Genomic DNA, 19,229 nt, shown 5'->3' with positions numbered 1-19,229 from the left:
TATTCCCTTAGTTCCACCTCAACATTTTTATTTTGCCATTGCATAATCAGCCAGGGTTTTTTCTCTGTATGTCATCAGGATTTTGACACCTTTGTATAGACACTGTATAAGGTAACTTAATATTACATTCTGCGTTCATTTTAGTGCTTAATGGGGATATACAGTCATGGGTGTAATAGTGACATCAGCTCATTAAAATAAATGCCATCCAAAGCCAAGCTCTAGCAGCCTGCATAAGCCTATAATAAGCTTATACGGGGGTGGTTAATCCTCATTGTGATTTGGTATAATGTCATAATAAAAAAGTGACATCAGGGAAAAGGCAGAAGGGACAATAAATGTGCTCTGCAAGTGTGGCCAAAGGCCCCTGCCATCCCTCCTCCTCAACCAACAGCAGGACCAGAGCTGAGCAGGTTCAGGTTACAACTGAGGGCAACTGAAAAGGGCTTTTCTGTTAACTGAGGCAGAACACTGCAGAGCAATAAATATCTTGGGGTGGCTTTCCTTGGTGATGCATCATGGACATGCACAGACAGACAGAAGGTGTGGAGCAACATGTGGCCATCCACTGGCTTACTTCTCAGTGGAGTGTATGGCCTTACAGGTCCTGTTCACCAAAGGAAACATCCCAAAATCAGGATTCCCAGTTTAGACCCCAAAGTTCCTAATTTGTTGCCTGTGTGCAAGGGTTTGGGTGAGAAGCAAGTGGGCTGCCCCCAGCATCATCAGGCAGCAGGGCACCCTCACTCCCCAGAGAGGGGGTCACAGGTAGGTACTGAGCAGGGCCAGGGCTCAGGATTCCTTATCCCCAGAGTGGTGTGCCAGTCACTGAGCCAGCATAAGGAAGGAGGGTGGAAGCTCTAGACGGCGCTTTTGCCTCACACTTGGTTGAAGTGGTAACTATAGTTGGTTTTTCTTGGTGTTCTTTCAGTCGGGGTTAGGTTTCCTCTGAAAGCAGAAAAAGCCCTCAATGGTAGCTCTTTGAGTTCATTGTCTTTGGCATTTTGCCTTTTATGCTCTTCAGCAACACAATAGTATGGGTTTTGCAAGTCACATTTGGAAACCTGGGTACCTGGCTCTTGCTGAGACTTACTTGAGGCAGTGTTTTTGACAACAGGTTCATAGGACAAGGGGTGCAGACTTGGCTGCCTCCAGTTAAATCCCTGACTAGCCTGAATTCATAGGGATAAAGATGTCTGGTAATTCTCAGGTTCTGATTTTTGTTCAGGTTCTGTGTTGAAGGACAGAGACTTGTGTAGATGTGGTCTAAGATATGATTTCTTGGTGGTTTGTGCTATCTAGCAACAGCTTGATTCAGTTTGCTTCATCAGGGGAGCTAATATTTTTGACAATACTTAGCCTTCATTGATATTTTTTCATGCCAGTGAAACAGGAAGCAGTACAGGACTAGTAATGCTGACAGCCACTACCAATACCACTACCAACAAAGATTTCTCCTGAGCCATGAAAAACTAGGAACAGAAAGCTGTTAAGACACAAATCTCTTTCAGCCTAAATGTACTTATGGGGCCTGCCACCAAAGATGATGAACCTAATATTTAGCTCAAGTTGCTTGTTCTAAGAACACATTTTGTAAGGAGAGGAAAGAGTGGCTAGTTCGGCACATTAGGGCTGACACACTGGTCAAACACTGTCAAGGTTCAGTCTTTTTGTAGGCTGAGGTTGCTTTACCAAGTTATTTGAACTCTACCAGTTTCCCACACTAAGATCAGTGCTGTAACATCTGTGAATGTTTTGGAGTATCTTTTTTTTTTCTGGCTTTGTTTTTTTTTTTTAATGTGTGGTATTGCATATTGGAAATTTATCTCTGTATCGTTGAAGAAACCTGTTTCCAATCCATTTGAACTGTTGGTGTATTTTTCTGGAGCGCTGCCATCTTTTCCTAGAACTAGAATCAGCTAAATTTAGATATCTGCTTTCTTAGGACCTAGCAATGGACTACCGCAGCTTCCAAATTTGAAGATGCATGTGTTTGTTCCTGAAACCATAGCTGAATGCTGGTTAAACTCACTTGCAGAGTTCTTGTGTGAATGGGAGTTTCTTGCCGTGAATACATTTTACAGGGTCAGGTTGAATCCTGCGAGTTGAGTAAGAACTCAGTCAGAAAGAGAAAAGGAGAATTTGCTTGTGATTTGAACCTGTGCAATACCAGCAGAGAAGTGCAATACTGCTTGAGCAGTGCGCTGGTCAAGTGTCTCTGCATAGTGCAGCAGTGTGGAAAACAGGCCTGGTTATACGCGGATTGTAAGCAGTGGCACATGTCACATGGGATTAAGGACTCCTGGAAGGACACACAATTTGTGGTGCTGCTCCCATTCTCCCTCCCAGCCACCCTCAGTTCCCTGCTGGCCTCCTGCCTCCTCTGTAAAACTCCAGCTGAAATGGAGAAATGGGATGGGTGGCAGCATGCCAGATGCCCGGGCATCAAACACCGCTTATATCTCTGATGGACACCCTGCCGTCCATCCCTGGGGTGACTCACTTCTTCATGCCTCATGTAGCTCAAAGAACTTATTCACTCCTGGACAAATTTGTGCAAATATTGATATAGCTGCCTTGTTTTGCATTGACCCTTTTGAAGGTTGGCTTTTTTGTTTAGGTTGGCTGGCTGGTGATTTGCCACTACCATTATAACTTTCTTTGACTAGAAAGGTGTAAGTAGAACTGGTTTTTGCTACTTCTGACCTAAGAAAAGCATGTGGAAATGCTTTGGAAAGTTAAATTGAAAGTTGTGATCTGGAAACTTAGTGCTCTCTGAAAACCAAGAAAATGCTTTGTCAAAAGATGTTGAAATTATTATTTACTTCCACTTTGTTGGGTTTAATTTACAGCTGGTTTTGTGACTTTCAACTGAAAGCAGGTTAGTTAACTTTAATCTGAAACTGTTGTCTAAATACTCAATGACCTAATTCATTAGCCTGAGCTATGTTTTATCAGTATTTACTAAAAAATACCAGCAGTGATTTTACAATAATTTTGAAAAAAGTAGAACTACATTGTCAGTGGAAATGTTGACAGTACTGACAGTTTTTCACAAAGAACTTCTGTGCTTATTTAAAGACCATTTTTTTTGAAAAATATTTATATGAAAAATACTGATGTTGAATACTTGAATGAATTTGCTTCTTTGATGGTAAAACTGGTGTAAGTGAATGAGAGTGCATAATAAGTGTGACAAATATTGATTTCAGTAAGATTTTTGATAATGTCTTATATGATATTTTTTATAACCAAAGGGGAGGAAATATGGTCCAGATGAAACTGTTACGAGGAGTTGATGCATAACTAATTAAAAAAGAAAAGCTGCATTCAAAAAAGAGTTATCCAAGTTTAGTTATCATACCAGGGAGATATTGCAAGTGAGGTCCCTGAGGTCAGTTCTCTGTCACTTCTATTCACTATTTCCATTAATGAGCTGGACGATGTAGTAATATTTATAAAATGTGTGCGTGACACCAGGAGTTTGCAGGCTGTTTGTAGGACGTGATCAGAGTTAAAAATTATGTTGGAAAATGGAAGTAATGTTGCAAATTGGTAAAATAGCAGCCAATAAGGTTTGTGTTAGAGGACAAAGAAACCAAAGGCAAAATATAAAATGGCTTTTCAGTTTTATTGCAGAAAAGTGTGAAAGATGACAAACCTAAGTGAAGCAACTAAGTATTTCTAGGTCCATTTAAATTAGATGATCATATGTTTCCTTTCTTTCTCTGTGTTATGCTTACTATTATTAGTTACCTTTTTCTTCTGCTAAAACAGCATCTGTAAGACTTACTAGATCAGTGTTGGTGCATAACAGCCATTCTTTGAGAAGAACATTATGGTGAAAATGTTTTATTCATTATCTCTTCTGTCATAAATCTCTATCTGGAGCAAAAATCCTGACTCTGAATCTTTCTCCAGAACTCATGAGCCTATGGCTATTCAGTTTTAATTGTGCTGTTCCAATGATTTATGGCATGGCCTTGGGTAAAGTGAACCTCCACGTCAATTTCCCTGTCTTTAGCTGGAGATACTAATATTTCTCCTGTGAACAGCCTGAGAGTTAATCTGTGTAAGACTGTCTTGACAATGTACAGTCCTCAAGCACTTGTCTAGCAGAATCTTCAAAGTTTAGCTGTCACATACCTATGACACAGTAAGTAGTTGAAAAATAGTCCATATTTATGTTGGGACTAAGTGTTGAGGTTGATTTTTTTTTTAAGTACTTATGTAAACTCATGGTTTTCAGTCTTATGGCTTGGATAAGCAATTTTTACTATTTTATTTTTGAGACTGGCAGTATCAGGCATGAGAGGAAAGAGCTCTGGAAAAGGCCTTTGTTTGTAAAGGTGGATTATTCAGCTGTAGTTGGACACTATAACTTATTACAATACACGCTCTGGTGGCAGCTATAATAGTAGAGCAAGCCCCACCGGAGCTGCAAAAATCTGGAATGGGAGTCTGGCCAGAAAAACTGAAAGCCTTGAAGTATGTTCCATGGCAAGGAAAGAGAGGTTACATTTCCCCTCAGGTGTCTTACATTCAAAAGTGATAATTACCATCAAAACAGATAGAGAAGATAAATGCTGGATAAGCTGGCAAGGAAAGGACCCAAGTTGCTGTCCGCCACAAACAGGAATACCTGCCCAGCATATATGATGGTGTGTTGATTTGATAACAAAACACAAATGTATTAAGAAGTAGTTGAGGAGACCCTGTTTATTTTACAGTACATGAGATAATAAAGTCATATCAATAGACTGGAAGATAATGCTGCAATTCCAGTATTTATCTTAGTTGTAGGCAGTCTCTCATTAAGGAGTGGAAGTGTCTTTACTTTGAAATGGGACTAATAAAGGCTGTGACCCCTTCAGCTTTTAAAAAATATGCAACCTGATATGATGATAGTAGGTAGAGGAGGATATTTCTGGTGGGTCCTAACTATGCACCTTCATTTCATTAATTCATTGAGCAATATGTTTAAACTAAAATAAATACCACAGTCTAGTTGAAAACATATCACTGTTGAAAAACTTGGCCTTTTTCATGTCCATTTTTCTTCTTTTATGATCTCAGTCAGTAAATGGTTTGTAATTTTCTCACATTTTTCTCAATGGGGGACTCTTTCTCTGCAACTCAGAATTAACAGATTTTTGTTCAGGAAATTATATAATCAGTGAATGCAACCATTTGGTGGAAAGGAGGGAAATAATAGTCCGGAAATTAACTACACCATGTTTTGATTCAGTTATTTTCCCTACCCTTTCCCATTCCCACAAACTCTCTGAAAGCACCGAATCTACTCCAAGTATTAGTCTGAGAAATCACTTTTTGCTTGCAAGTAAAATGTATTTGCTCCAGCAGTTTTAGTTTCATGCTACAAAGCACATGTGGATTTTATGGCACATACATTGAATGATGACATTGAATAATCACACTAGCCATTCAAATAAATTTGGGTTTGGTGTCAAATGACAGAAGCTGGACATTTCTTCTAAAGAGGTTGCTGATGTACAGCTGAATGCACACAATCAAAGTATTTAATTGCCCGTAGTGTACTGCACACTTGTCCCTGAGAAGGTTCCTTTACTATCTGCTCCAAAGTGCTCGAGCAGCTTTAGGGGCAACTTCCATCCCAGCCCTCTCACCCAGGCCAAGCCCCTGACAACTTTAAAATGCGAAAGTTCTGCAAAGGTAGATGTTTATATGCTTCATTGCTGGGCAAGCCTTGCTGAAATCCATGGAAACTCCTGGGCTTCACTGCTCTAGAATACCCTAATTCTAGCTTCACTGCTCTAGAATACCAGAGGTGAATCAGTCCTAACGAGGACTCTGATTCACCTCTGCCTGAGTTTTAGCAGCTGGACTTCAGAGGGTTTAAATTAGAAAGAGGAGCCTCGAGAGGCTGGGCCTGAGCAGCGCTGGCCCCTTGCCCTACTCTCTGCATGCACAGCCCTTCCTGGGTTCCCCTGGGGCACTGCCCTTGCCCATGGTGGCAGAGGGAAAGTGTAACTTCAGAGTCTGTCTTCAGTCACTGGTACCTCGTGTAGGTCATGCTGGCAGCACCTATTGTTCTGGAGCATTTGAAGGGCATCCAAGTTTTGGCATCATTAGATTATTGCCATGGTGCTCAGGCTGCAGATCCTTTACAATAAAGGGGATTTACTTTATGTTCAGTCACTGTGAGCTGTTATCTGCAGCTTTCATCTAGTCTCCATTAATGAAAGAACAAATAATTCCAGGGACTAAATAGATGTTTGGCCATTCAAATATATGCAAAGTGATATGATTTATAAATGGGAGGAAGTTGTTTTGCAAGACCAGAGTTCCATTTGCTGTGGAATTTCAATTTAACATTGTGAATCCAGTTAAATCCTGAAATACTAGACTTAAGAGAGCAGGTTCTTTCATACTTTCAGCTGCCTTTCAGCTGAAGTCTCCTAATGGCTGATATTTCTAGATCCCATTCTGTTTCATTAGACGGTGATTATTTGTTAGTAGTATTAACATTGCTGCAAAAAGGAAAATAGGAATCTATTCTCCATGATTTTGCTGATTGAAAAAGAAGGAGTAGGCTTGAACTGCAGCAAGAAAGATTCAGGTAAGACTTTGAGAGAATATCGCATGAAGAACAGAGTTCTGAAAAACTGGGTAGCTCCACCACTGCAGGCATTCAAGAAGAGGTTAAACAAATCTATTGCTTCTAAGACTTAATGCTGCCTAAAAACATGGGGATGAACACAATGACCACTTCAGATACCTTCCAACAGTATTTTCTATTTTTATAGCCAGCAGAATATCTGAGGCTTGCTGTTGAAGTGTCCTGGCAAGGGAGATGTTTTTCCTTTTGCTGAGTCTGCACATGACATTCTTCAAAGTGAGGGATACAGAAGGCACAACTGGCACAGCCGTGCAAGTTTTACTACAGCATAGCCAATGATTGCCAAAGTATTGCATCACAGCCTCGCTTTCCAGCAGTTCCAGCCCTGTGGCAGGCTTCCACCTCTTGGGTCTGGAGGCATTGCTTTCCCTGACACTGCTCCCAAGGGTCAGAGTGGGCTATTTTGCTGAGGGCTAGGAATGTGACCTGCAGCTCAAGAATCCCCAACTCTGGGCTGGTGAAGTGTTTTGAACTAGCTTGTTTGAAGTGAATCAGGTGGGGCTCAGCAGCTCTGACACCACTGATGACTCCTGCTGTACCACCACAATGGAGAATTCGCCGCCCATTTTCCCTTTTTTCCTCCCAGACTTATGCATTACTCTCTGTTTACCAAAATCACCTTATTTACAGCTACAGAGGCTTTGGCAAAGCTGAGTCTGGGTTTTGTCACAGCTGGAGACCAGCTGCAGATCATCCTTGTGAACTGTCCACCCTGGAAGCTGAGGCACAAAAGAATGAAGGTAAAAACAAGCCCAGGTGTTCCTTGTCTGTTTGGCCTTTCTGGCCTGCCATCACTCAGCTTTTGGTGGTGAGTAGGAAGCTGTCACTGTTTGTGACAAATCAGAGGGGTGGTTAGGTCTAATACAAGTTGCTCTCGAAAAACTGATGGGGGGGAAAAGTAACCTGGACCAACTATACTTTCCGCAATGGAAGAAACGTTACTACTAGTGAAGATAAACATGTGCTCAGTGTGTGATTGGAAAGGAGAAAAAGACCAATGCATTTTTAGAGGGCCATATTGAGGTATCAGGTGATGGCAGTGAGAAAAAAGGACCTTTCCCTCTCTACAGGCACTGTGGTGAACCTGGCCCTGGAGGGCTGGAGGGATTTGGAATAGCTCTACCACCACTGACAGCTGGGTGCCATGGAGGCTGTCAGAGAATGAAGCATACCCTTGTTAATGACAGCCATTTCATTAGAGCGTGAAAATGAGGTAAATAATTATAATACACAAATTATAACTATGGACATTTTCTTTTTAATGGAAGGAGGTATAAATAGCGAAAATGAGATGAAAATGAGAAGCAAAACTTAGGCTATATGTAAATGGAAAAATTCTAACACTGGGATTATGGGATCGTCTCCTCAGGATAGTAGTGGAAGCCTGTAGTTTAGGACTTGAACAACCAGACAAAGAAGGAACATGAGGCGCTACATTGCAGGGAGCAGTCCTGCCTTTTGCACTTGGATTTCCCCATAAGGCTCCTTTGCCACCACTTCTCCTTGAGGATCTGAAGGAATGTTTAATGTTGATGGTTCAGCCAAACTGCAGCTTTGGGAATTCTTATCTATCCTCAAAGTCTTATCTTTTGCTTCAGTTGTTTGTATTTGCTAACTTCCTGTCCACAGTGCTTATCCAAGTTTATTGTTCAGTTTTACTATTCCTTGTTTAACAATTGCTCCTTTGCACTCAGAAGTTGGCGGTGCTTCAGCAGTGGGTGATTTCTCTGTTTATCTTTACCACCTCCTTCAGGTGTTAGAAGTAACATGCTAACCTTGGAACTATCTCAGCAACCCCAAGAGGCAAATTTTCCCCATAGATTTGCTGTTCCTTTTTTACTTTTCAAGCAACCTTTTTGTTTGTAGCACAGTCCTGGACTAGACATGAGTCTTACATTTCTCTACTCATGTAATTATATTCTTGTTTGGCCAGTGGGTGAGTTGGGTAGGTTTTTTGTTTGGTTGGTTGGTTTTTTTCTCTGATCCATTTTAGGCAAAGAAAGGGTTAATCAGTTTCAGTAAAACATTCGCAGTCACTAGGGACTGCTGCAACTGAGATGAAAAACAAGACTGCACCTGTATGCTGGCAATTTCAGATAGATTCTGGTCAACTATTTTTCTCTAGTGCTTTGTTCTGCCAGCTGCCTCAGTGCTTTGGATGCAGGTGGAAGGATGGACTTTGCTATCTATAAAAAAATTAAATGGTGAAGACCAACTTCCGTCTCACCTCCCCAGGGATCAAAGTGATTGAATTTCCACAGAACATGGCAAGACACGAAGCAGGCTGCATGTGCCTAGTCACTGTGTGGAGGTCTCCACTCCAAAGAAATAGGTTCAGATTTTTCCCTTCTTTCTTTCTTTTTTCTTTTTTTTTTTTCTTTTGTTGTAAGAGACAGTGGAAGCGTGGAAGGAATCCCCAAAACCAATTTACCATACCTGAAGAGACAAGCCACCCCTGTGTTACACATACCATGCCACATCACTACTGTAGCTGTTGTAGCTCCTCCAATAATCCAAAGCAAGACAAAGAATTGCTTGGGAACTCTACCTGTACAGCTTGATATATGCTTACAAAAGAAGTTCTCACAGATACCCAATAGATTTATGTCATGACATGCTAGTGTATGATGAAAATAAGTAGTCTCACCTGGCTGTGAAGGTGCCTTCATTGCCTGTTGAGAGCAGTAGATAACACATGGACTCTGATGGTGGGAGATCTATTCTTGTAACAATACAATACTATTAAATAATTCTCATAGCAAATTCTGCTTGACACAATGGGAACTTTCTGGAGTTGTGCTACACTGTATTAAACAATAAGGCTCTCCTTGACATTTTTGACTGGTGCTGTGATAGAAATAAGCAATAGGTAAACAGCAGTATTAAGAACAGAGATATTTAGATGTGAGTAGAACATAAGACTTGCAGGATAACAGTCTCCATGAAAGGGCTTTTAGCAGGAGGAAAACCCCAAAATATCCATCAGAAAAATTTGAGAGTTATGCACTGTTTGTGTGGGATTTGAAAATACTATCAGAAGACATCTGATTTTTTTCCCCCTCTTTTTATCAGTGGTATATAAAAAAAAAGCTTAATTTAGGTTGGTTTGTTGGGTTATTGTTTTACATCATTGCTTTATAAGCCCACACCTTTGAAGTGCCATAAAAAAAAGAGGAAAAAATACAGAAGTTGCTAAATGGAGATCAGTGAGTTACAGCAGCTGAAAATAACCTGCATGCATATTGCAATGAAGTATGTGGGGATTTTGGGGGAGGTAGCTGGGTTGGTTTAGTGTAATTTTATTTTGAGCTGCCTATGACCTTCTAATGCTAATCTGTCTTTAAACAGTGTGTATGTATAACATGGGTAGCTGGCTGCAAAATCACATTAAGAATGATTAACCAAATCTCACAAGTCAAGGCATGCAGTACCCCAAAAAGAACATCTTTGCCTCTTCACCACCACTGCAGAAAATACTTTGCTGGTTTGAAGATAGTTCTCAGCTGTCTCTACAGCAAGAGGTACCACCACCTGCTGTGTAAGGCAAAATGGGATAAGAGTTGGACTGAAGATCTTACCTGATTTAGTACATATACAGTGTGCTCCTATGCATCTGTGCTATTTAGAGTTTCTGAGGTGTAGTGTTAGTGCTACATTTAACTTTGTAGGAGGTCTTGCCAGTACTCATTTTGCACCACTACATTCATATGTAGTCGTGGGACAAGACTTTGTCCCACGCGTCATATAATTAGTGAATGCTCTTGTACCTGTGATTGTCTAAAGGTGCAAATGAGGTTATGCTTTCTGCTGCAGAGAAAATCAAAGTCTGTAATATCTCTGTATTAGTTCAACCATTGATCTAAGAAGCTGTATCTAATAAAAATATTGCTCTCCCTGTAAACCTTGTCTGACTCCGTAGTAAATGAGTTACTTTTCCTGATAGCTGGCGAGAACTTGCATGGTGCTTGAATGGGTTTCTGAACTTTCTATCCGCACTCTGCAGTTTTATCTTATGTTTCACAGAATATCGGCATCATTAAGATAAATGACTCAGTGTTTCTCTTTCGTATGGAGAGTTACACAAAGCAGTTAAAATCCTATTCGTATGCCTCATTTTACATCCAGATGCATTAGTTTTAGCTAATTTGGTTTTATAGAGGATGAATTTAATGTTTTGTTTACAGACTGTATTTTTTACCATAGGTGCTATTTGTAGTTGGCCAATTTGATGATATTGTGAGCTCATACTTAATATAATTTTCAAGTTATTTCAAATTGTTCTCCAATGCAGACATGCATTTAGTGTAAGTGGTAAGTTTAGTGTAAGTCTGTGTAAAATGGTGGAGCTGAAACCTGAAATATCTAATCTGTCAACAAATAGTGGTAACTGAGGAAAGTGAATGCTGATTGCTTAAACAAAGCAATGAGCAAGTTTTTACCTCAAATGGACTGAACCTGAAAGACAATGTGATTTCCTGAAGAGAACTTCCTTTTTAGTTGTACAAACTTTGGATGGGCCAAGTTAGTGGAGAAGGCCTGAGTTGAATGCTGTGCTGTTTTACTCTTAACCAGTCACTTGGCAAAGCTTTGCTTTTTAGCCCACATTGAATGGGCTTGTATGCGAGGATGTGCTGGGAATGGCATCTAATGGCATGTGTTTTGTAGTGGGAATGTAGAAATATTCTTGATAAACAGATGGTACTGGACCTCTCTGATGATGAGGAGCAGTTTGATACTCCACAGTATGATGAGGAGTAGTTTGATACTACTGAGCATGTTAATGGATTCCCTAGTTCAGTCCTTTGTGCTTTACACATTTTACTCTCTCCCATAAAGATTTTTTCTAGAGAGCTACTGTCATCCTTGCCATATTGAAAAATGAAAAATGACCATTCAATCCTGGGTCCCTTCACAAACCCGTACAAGACTTTTTGTATGATGAAATACCTAGTTGCCTCATTGCAACAAAACTGTCCATCAGTAATAACCAAAGCCATAGGAGTGTATGAGTAACACAATGCTGATTTTCAAAAGTAAAAATTACATTGTGAATCCTGACATTGACTTAACTTAAAAGAACTGCCATAGCTCTCTGGATGCCTAAAATAAGAGCAAATAAAGATTTCATGTAATTTTCCCTGCCAAAGGTTTATTTTGACTGTTAGAAGACAATACTACACAACCATTGCATTTTTTTTCTTTTAACAGTACTCACCTCTGAGGTTTTCCTTTGTGTGGGAAAAGTATATGTGTCTAGGGGATATGAAGCTGTATTTTCTCTTAGTCCAAAGTACAGGGGTTTCTGGACTACTGAAAGAGTAAAGTGCTGAAACAGCATAGGTGTTTCTGAAGAAGTTTCACAGAACTCATCCCTATCTTTGCTCTAACTGCAGTTCTCTTGTAGTGTTATTGAACTATTCCAGTAGCCTTAATATGATCAGATATGAATATGAGGAATACATACTGATCTTCATGATGAATTAAGTGCCTAAAATATAAATAACAGTGTGGTTAGGGAAGCTTTGCCTATATTAGTATGCTTGTTCACTTTACCTGTGCTTAATGCAGAGGGGCATTCTGCATATCTGCTCAGTAAAGGCATTTGCATCTTTTCAATTACTTTGCTTAAATGTAAAGTATTGATGTCAAATGTTGCCCATCTCTTGAATAATTAAAAGGTAAATTATCATTTAAAGTATAAATTAAAAGATCATTAAGGCTTGGGAGTGCAGTACTTCAAAGTTAGGGGAGTCAGAATTGAGGTTTGACATGCAATTAATTCACCCTCCCGTCATTCCCCACTTTTCTGTATATTCATTACAATACCAATCTTAATTACACAGTCACATTTATGTGTGTGCACACACTCATACACATATTTACATCTGTCTCCTAGCCAGTAATTTCGATTGCTTCCAACTTGCCTTTACACCCACCTCTACTCTGCATCCCTTCACGTTCATGTTGGGCAACCTCGTCCTTCCCAGCAGGAGCCCCCCTTAGAGGCCAAGGCAGCTTAGGTGAGCCCCTGTGTGACATTGCATTGGCCCCTACTGCAAGGAGCAGGGTAATAGATGACGAGCTGCAGCCCCCTACCCACAGATGCGTGATGTGTCCTGCCCAGGGAGTCTCAAGGAGGGGAGCTGTCAAACAGGGGTGAGGCCTTCGTGCTCCTGTGCAAATGAAATGCTCAGATGGCATGACCTGGCCAAATTTATATGGATCTTCATAGGAATAAGAGTCACAAATTATGCTCCTGCTTAAAATTTCAAGTCCCCAATCCTCAGCGTAAAGGCAGGAGATTGTCTTAATTGAAACCAATGTAAGAATATTTTAACTGGCTATTATGGTTTGAGACCAAATGACAGTGGGGAGCCTAAATGGGTTTTTAATCACAGTGTATGCAATGCAAAACAAAAAGTCAGTTAAAGTTCACAGACTCATGCTATGCTAACTAGGCCTACTAGGGCAAGGAGAAACGAGTTTTCCTCAAACTCATTCTCAGAAAGGGCTGAACCATTTTTGCTACAACTTTTTTTTTAATTTGATATTTCTCTTTATTTGTTTTCCATTCTAGAGTGTGTGCTCTAGTCATTTTCCTACCTGTGGTTAATGTTATTCAAAGAAGACACACACTGTAACTGAAACTTTGAGTTCCCTGCTGCTAATCCAGTAGCACCTTGATTGTCTGAGAATCCTGAAAATACTAAAAATAAACATGTTTGTCAAGGTGGACAAGGCTGCCTTTCTAAAATCAGAACAAGAAAAAGAAATCTTAGCTAAGAAGAGTCAAGGTTTTCATCAGAACTTTGTCTATGGCCAACTACCCTGAAATGTATTGATAATTTAAGTAAATACTTTTCTACTGAAGAACATTCACCAGGTAAATTTTTGGCTGAATATCAGCAATTTTGTGGGGGGTATGATTGTGCAAGACACGTATGAAGACGAAAATAGTTCAATCTTCCTTGTGTGTAGAAGGAACATGTGACTGAAGTGTCATGTCTGGAGCACAAGTTCTGATATTTTTCAAATATTAGCAGTAACTTGCTAAAGCCTAAAATAACCAGGGCCCAGACTATTCACATTCTGTAATATTCTTAGCAGCCAATAAATAATTTGCGTGTGCTTTTTCACATGACCTTGATGAACAATTCTGAAAAATAAAGCTGTGTCATAAATTACATCAGTCCCAATGAAAATGCAACAGTTGTGCAGCCCTGAAAGCTGTGGATTCCCAGATAGCCAAACCACATTGTAAGGCCAAACATTCACAGGATGCCCTGGAGCCCACGATTTTTTCAGTCAAACTTTCTAAATCCTCCTGAAGAAGATGGCTGCAGCACAAGTTGACCAAGCATGTTGTCCGATCAGCATGGACAGCTGTGCCTTTAAACAATGAGGACCATTGTTAGGTCAATTTTAAAGTAGGTCCTTAAAGTTAATGTGATTATGCAAATGTGGCCCTAACTACCATGGCTGTCTTATATCCTTCACAAATGACTGCATTGTCACTTTTCATTATGTGCATACAGTCCTGGTGGTTTGGTGGTATCATTGTATCTCTTGGAAATGGACCATGTAAAGGCCATTCACTGTTGGCACTGCATTGTGCTTTTCTCCAAGCAGGCCAACCTTGACCCACAAATGAGGGTGGTAGAGATTTTCAGGCCAAAACCTGCGTGTGTTATTCACATGATTACTCCCATTGACTTGGCTGGAAACTCTTGCAGCAGGCATGTAAGAATTAGGTTAAAATACAGTTGTGAAATTAAATCCAGTCCACTCTAAACGGTGATGTATCTGGACAAACCTCTGACAACCCAACTTCTAGGATAAGAGGTTTTGTGTGAAATCACTTGCGGCATAAATTCAACATTAGTCTGTTATTCACTGAGGAAAAGAAAACATGTCAGACAACTTCAGTGTATGTTTGTTTCCATGGTTTCTGTATTATTATTGTTATTAATTTGATTTTAATCATGAATACCCTTTTACAGAAATCTATGATCACAGATGAAGAAGCTGAGAAATCTCAGGATCTATGTGTTCTGGAAGGTGGTAGATTTTCAGACAACTCATCAGTTGGGGGACATGACTGATTTCAGACTCTTGGTTGCATTGCTTTCAATGAAAACCAGTGACTTGCAGTTTCAGTTCTCATCACAAAAGACGTTCTCACAGCAATCTCTTGTTTGGATGGTTTTCTCTTTTTCTAAGTGTGGAGTCTGATGTTTGTCTGAGTTCTGTCCTTTATAATTTTTTGTTCTGGGGGCCAAGAGTCTCCATGACCCAAGCACATGATACACAGTCTATGATAGATTCAGAATGCTGGTTGGGATTTGGACCTCCTTAGTAAAATATCATTCCTTTATTTCTAACATAATAAGTATATATATATATATAGAGAGAGAGAGAGAGAGGCATGAATATATTTGTATGCACTTAGTTTAAATAAATGTAAAGGAAAATCATAACCTTTTAGGGAAGCCAGTGCTTCTCCATTTGCTGACTTACAGCAGCGCTCTAATGAACGCAAACTTCCTCAGAAGATTCAAGGACTTGGAAACTGCAATGGCAGCACACTCTGTTTTTGATTTTGTTATTCTACATGCAACTTCTCATACTATCCTCAGCTCCAGAATGTTGCTCCAGAACTAGGGTGACCTTGACCAGCCAGTGTGCAAAGTCAATAGAAATCTAATCAGTCCAAACCTACATGCATAGCAGTTGGACTCTCCTTCTTCCACAGAGCCTGGCTCTACTGGAAAGGTTGGATTAGGGTGTGAAAACCTGCTTCGGTATAGCAAGACTGAAGCTGTAGCACCCTCAGCATTGGCTTCAAGAGAGTACAGGGGCACATTCGAGACATTCAGCCTACTGGAAAACTTCCTGTGATCTAGACAGAAACGGATTTCTATTATTAGAAATACTTTGGAAAAAGTTAGTTATGAGTGCTAAAGAGAAAGGAAGAAGAGCTTCTACCACTGACAGGAAGGCAAACCAAGGTATCAAATAAATTTTCACATTTACTCCATTCAAACTATCAAGTTGCTTGATTGATCAATTGCCAGAGAAGATGGTAACAAGTATTTTTTGGATATCAGACAGCACAGCAAAACTTGGAAGTGACAACTTAACAAGGAAGGAGGGAACTGGAATAATTCAGCATCTTATTTTAATCATCATGTTTTGTGCTTTTTGATGCCTGTGGCAAAATTGTGATGCAGTTGTGTGTCAGGTTCACTCCTCTCTCATCATATTAGTTCTTGTTCTGAGATACAAACAGCAGCTACACCAACTGGATGCAATGAAAGTTTGTACCAGAAAGCCATGTGTTTCAGAGCAGTGATAGAAGGATGACTATCACATCAGTTCTGTAGCTTATCACCATACAAACTCCGTTTGTATTTGTTATGGGTTTTCTGTTAGAGGATATGGCCACAAATCAGAGGTTGGTAAGGAAAGAATTACTCTAACCTTTTTGATTAAAGAAAGTTTAGGCTGTGCCTGCATCAGTGGTAGCTCAGGAGGTGAGCCTGTGAGTTGCTGCTCTTGGGGTGCCACCGTGGGACCCTTATGGGGGGTCCCAGCAGAAGAACTCATCCCCATCCTGGGCAGGCAGGCAGCTGCTGAGAGGGTGCCAAAGCTGGACATAACATGATCTGCCATGCCAATACCTGGTGGGCCTCCCAGCCAGAGGCAAATCACCTTCAGTGAAAGGCTTTTCTTTTTTCTCCTTGACTGGACGATGTTACTTGAGATACAACCAGAGCTTGCTTTTCAGTGAAGATTTTCCTGAACCTGGGCATAGCAGGGACACCATCCTGAGTGTATGGGGCCTCTCTTGAGTGGGAATGGCAGGACCCCATCAGCCACGGGCAGGGAAATGATCCATGTCCTTAGCCCTGACTAAGCATGGGCTCTGCTGTCACAGAGGCAAATGACTTTTATCAATCCATTTTCAGCAGTGTTTGAGCCAGACCTCTATAGAGGCGTGCCTTGTTGAAACAACTAAAGCAGGTAGGACATCAGAGGGGATGGCCAGTATCAGCAGAGCAGAGCAGAAAAGTGAAGTATCATCTCTTTTCTTTATTATTTCACTGAAAGGTGTTTTAGGCCTTTCCAGCAAACCATAGCTGTTTCTCAGTTTAATTCTTTGGTGCAGTGAGGCTTGGCTGGGCAGGCAGGAGCTCTAACCCCTTGCAGATTTACATTTCCCAGCTGGTAGCACAGGCTAGCAGTGTCTTTATCTGCACAGGAAGGTTGAGCCAGCACCTCGGAGGTCTCTACCTTGAGCTGGTAGGAACAAAGATATCGAAACCCATCACTGAAATAGTTATGGCCTCCCTGCACCTTCAGATAACTCCTGTGCTGATCGAGGCTGATGAGAGAGTTAATGAAACATGAAAGAGAGGCAGCAGGCAGGAAAGCACACCTGCAGGCACCCTGTCAAAGCTCTTTGGGGACTGCCTGCACTGGGAGGGCCATGGCAGGCTTGCAGCTGGGCTGGCAGGAACTGGGAGATGCAGAGGTGGTCTCTATGGTTAGTGTAGAAACCTGTCTGGGGAGAGCTTCCTGAAACTTTCTTCTTCGATTCTCTGACAGATGTGTGTACAGAGCATGTCTTGGAGCTGTGGTGATGAGTAGTGATTGAATCAAGTAGTAAAAGTTGTTTTGCCATGAAACAAAATTTCCTTGGGTGTGAATAGAGCTAGGTTGTAAATGAAGGCCTGTGCAGCCTGAGAAGGGGAGGCTCTTTTACAAAACAATTAAAAAGTCAGCAATTATTCTGATACGCAAATAGATTGGGAAAATGCCTTCTTGAAATGTCATTTATCAAGAGGGATTGTAGAAAAAAAACCCAACCAACAACTTGATTACAGATAATTTATGGAAAAATAATAGCAGAGTAAATATATTTTGCAGCCCTTAAAAATGAGCTATATAACCACTGCTGGCTTGCAAACATGGATGAAGGCAGAATTTGGACCTCTATGGTCTATCTTCATTATCTTAACCTCCATCAGTTACTGAGAGCAAAGAAGTCACAAACAAGTTTATGCTGGTAGCAGGGTCTTCAAGGAAAACTGCTGAGACATCAAAGTCAAGGTCAAATAAAAGAGGCAAACAAAGGGAAGAAGTACATTTGGTCAGGAAGCACTACTTCCTTTTGAATTAAGACATTAGCCTGGTGATTGAAAGATGTGACCAGTGTCTTTCCTTGACCACCCAGGCAGAACACCACCATTGCTCTGGAGCAACATGTGGGATATTGCCTGACTCCCTCTGTGCTAGGTAACAAGGACACAGGCAAAATGCAGACCAGTTCCTCAAAATCATTCTTTCCCAAACTGAAATATTTATAACATACTCTTTAAAAAACAAAAAATCAACAGAAAAACCCAAACCCCAACATTTTAAATAGATTTCTAGGAACAAGGCTTTTTTCTGTGCTTTGCCATCACACCTTTCTCAAATCAGGACTGAGGTAAAAATACAAATAAATATGGCAGGAGTAAGAGGTGATGATTATGATGGTCCTGTCACAACCCTACAGAAACACCTTTTGCTTATGTACCTGACTGTGGGGGCTTGACTTAGCTGGTACAGATAAGGATCAAGATTACAAATACTGAGGAAAAGTCTTCTGGTTTTTTTGACGGATCACTCCATGCTACAGAATATTTGATGCTGTGCTTGCTCTCTGCTTTACCCTCAGCAGATTTGTTATTTGGCTCCTAACTACAAAGTCTGGCTCTTTCATTCAAGCTCTAATATTTTTTTCCAAACAAATCCAAGCTCTGGCTCTTTTACAGTTTAGCTTACAGCTGTCACATCGGTCAGACCTGTGGGCATTGAACCCCTAGGATTCTCTGCATAGAAAGCTGGAGAATTACAGGGCATTAGCTGGGAAACACCTCACACTCTGGTATTTTCCTTTATTTTTGCCCTGGCTCCTTTGCCTCTTCATTTTTAATTAGAGGCACATGCTGAAATGATAATTTAAATTCTTTTCAGAAATCAAAAGAATTCCCACTGACAACATTATTAAATTATAATTACACCGAAGAAAAAGGTTCATAGAAATTTGAGCCAAATATCTACTCTCCATTAAATGAGAACTTGACTGAACCTGCTTTCCCTTCATTTTGGTAGCTTACTCTAGGTTTAAATGGGCACAGGATGGCTATACACCTGTGCAGAGGCCACTGCAAGGCCAAGTAGCTGTCACCAAGAGCATTTACACAGACCTGTCTCAGAATAGGTGTTGCCTGTCTGATGCTCAAAATGGAATTTACCAGACAGGTAGGACTTCTTTTGGGCCTCTCAAAGACGTGTTTCAGACAGTGAGCAGAGCACAGCCACATGGGGATATTTGTGTGAGAAAGACATGCAGGAGGTGGCAGTTTGCTGCAAAGGAAACCTAGCCAGTGTTGGTGGAGGGAAAATAACCAGTTCCTAGGTACAGCATCCAAAGAAAGCCTCTTTCTTCACTCAAGCAGAGCACCATATGCATGCAGAAACATATGCAAATCAGCCTTAATCTACTAAGTCCTTTACATTT

At 40.7% G+C, this 19,229-nt stretch overlaps 1 long non-coding RNA gene across 1 annotated transcript; it reads left to right on the top strand.

The window, feature by feature from the left end:
* The first annotated feature begins 7,295 nt into the window (after positions 1-7,295).
* On the top strand, positions 7,296-14,745 carry LOC113942942. The gene is made up of 3 exons (XR_003526121.1): positions 7,296-7,401; positions 7,732-7,874; positions 14,662-14,745. It is a non-coding gene; the product is annotated as an uncharacterized LOC113942942 (long non-coding RNA).
* The last annotated feature ends 4,484 nt before the right edge of the window (positions 14,746-19,229 follow it).

This window comes from Corapipo altera, unplaced genomic scaffold, assembly GCF_003945725.1.
Source record: "Corapipo altera isolate COAL_440 unplaced genomic scaffold, ASM394572v1 2b, whole genome shotgun sequence".
Taxonomy (NCBI): Eukaryota; Metazoa; Chordata; class Aves; order Passeriformes; family Pipridae; genus Corapipo; species Corapipo altera.
Note: the sequence above shows the minus strand (reverse complement) of the source record. Positions and strands in the feature narration are given on the sequence as shown.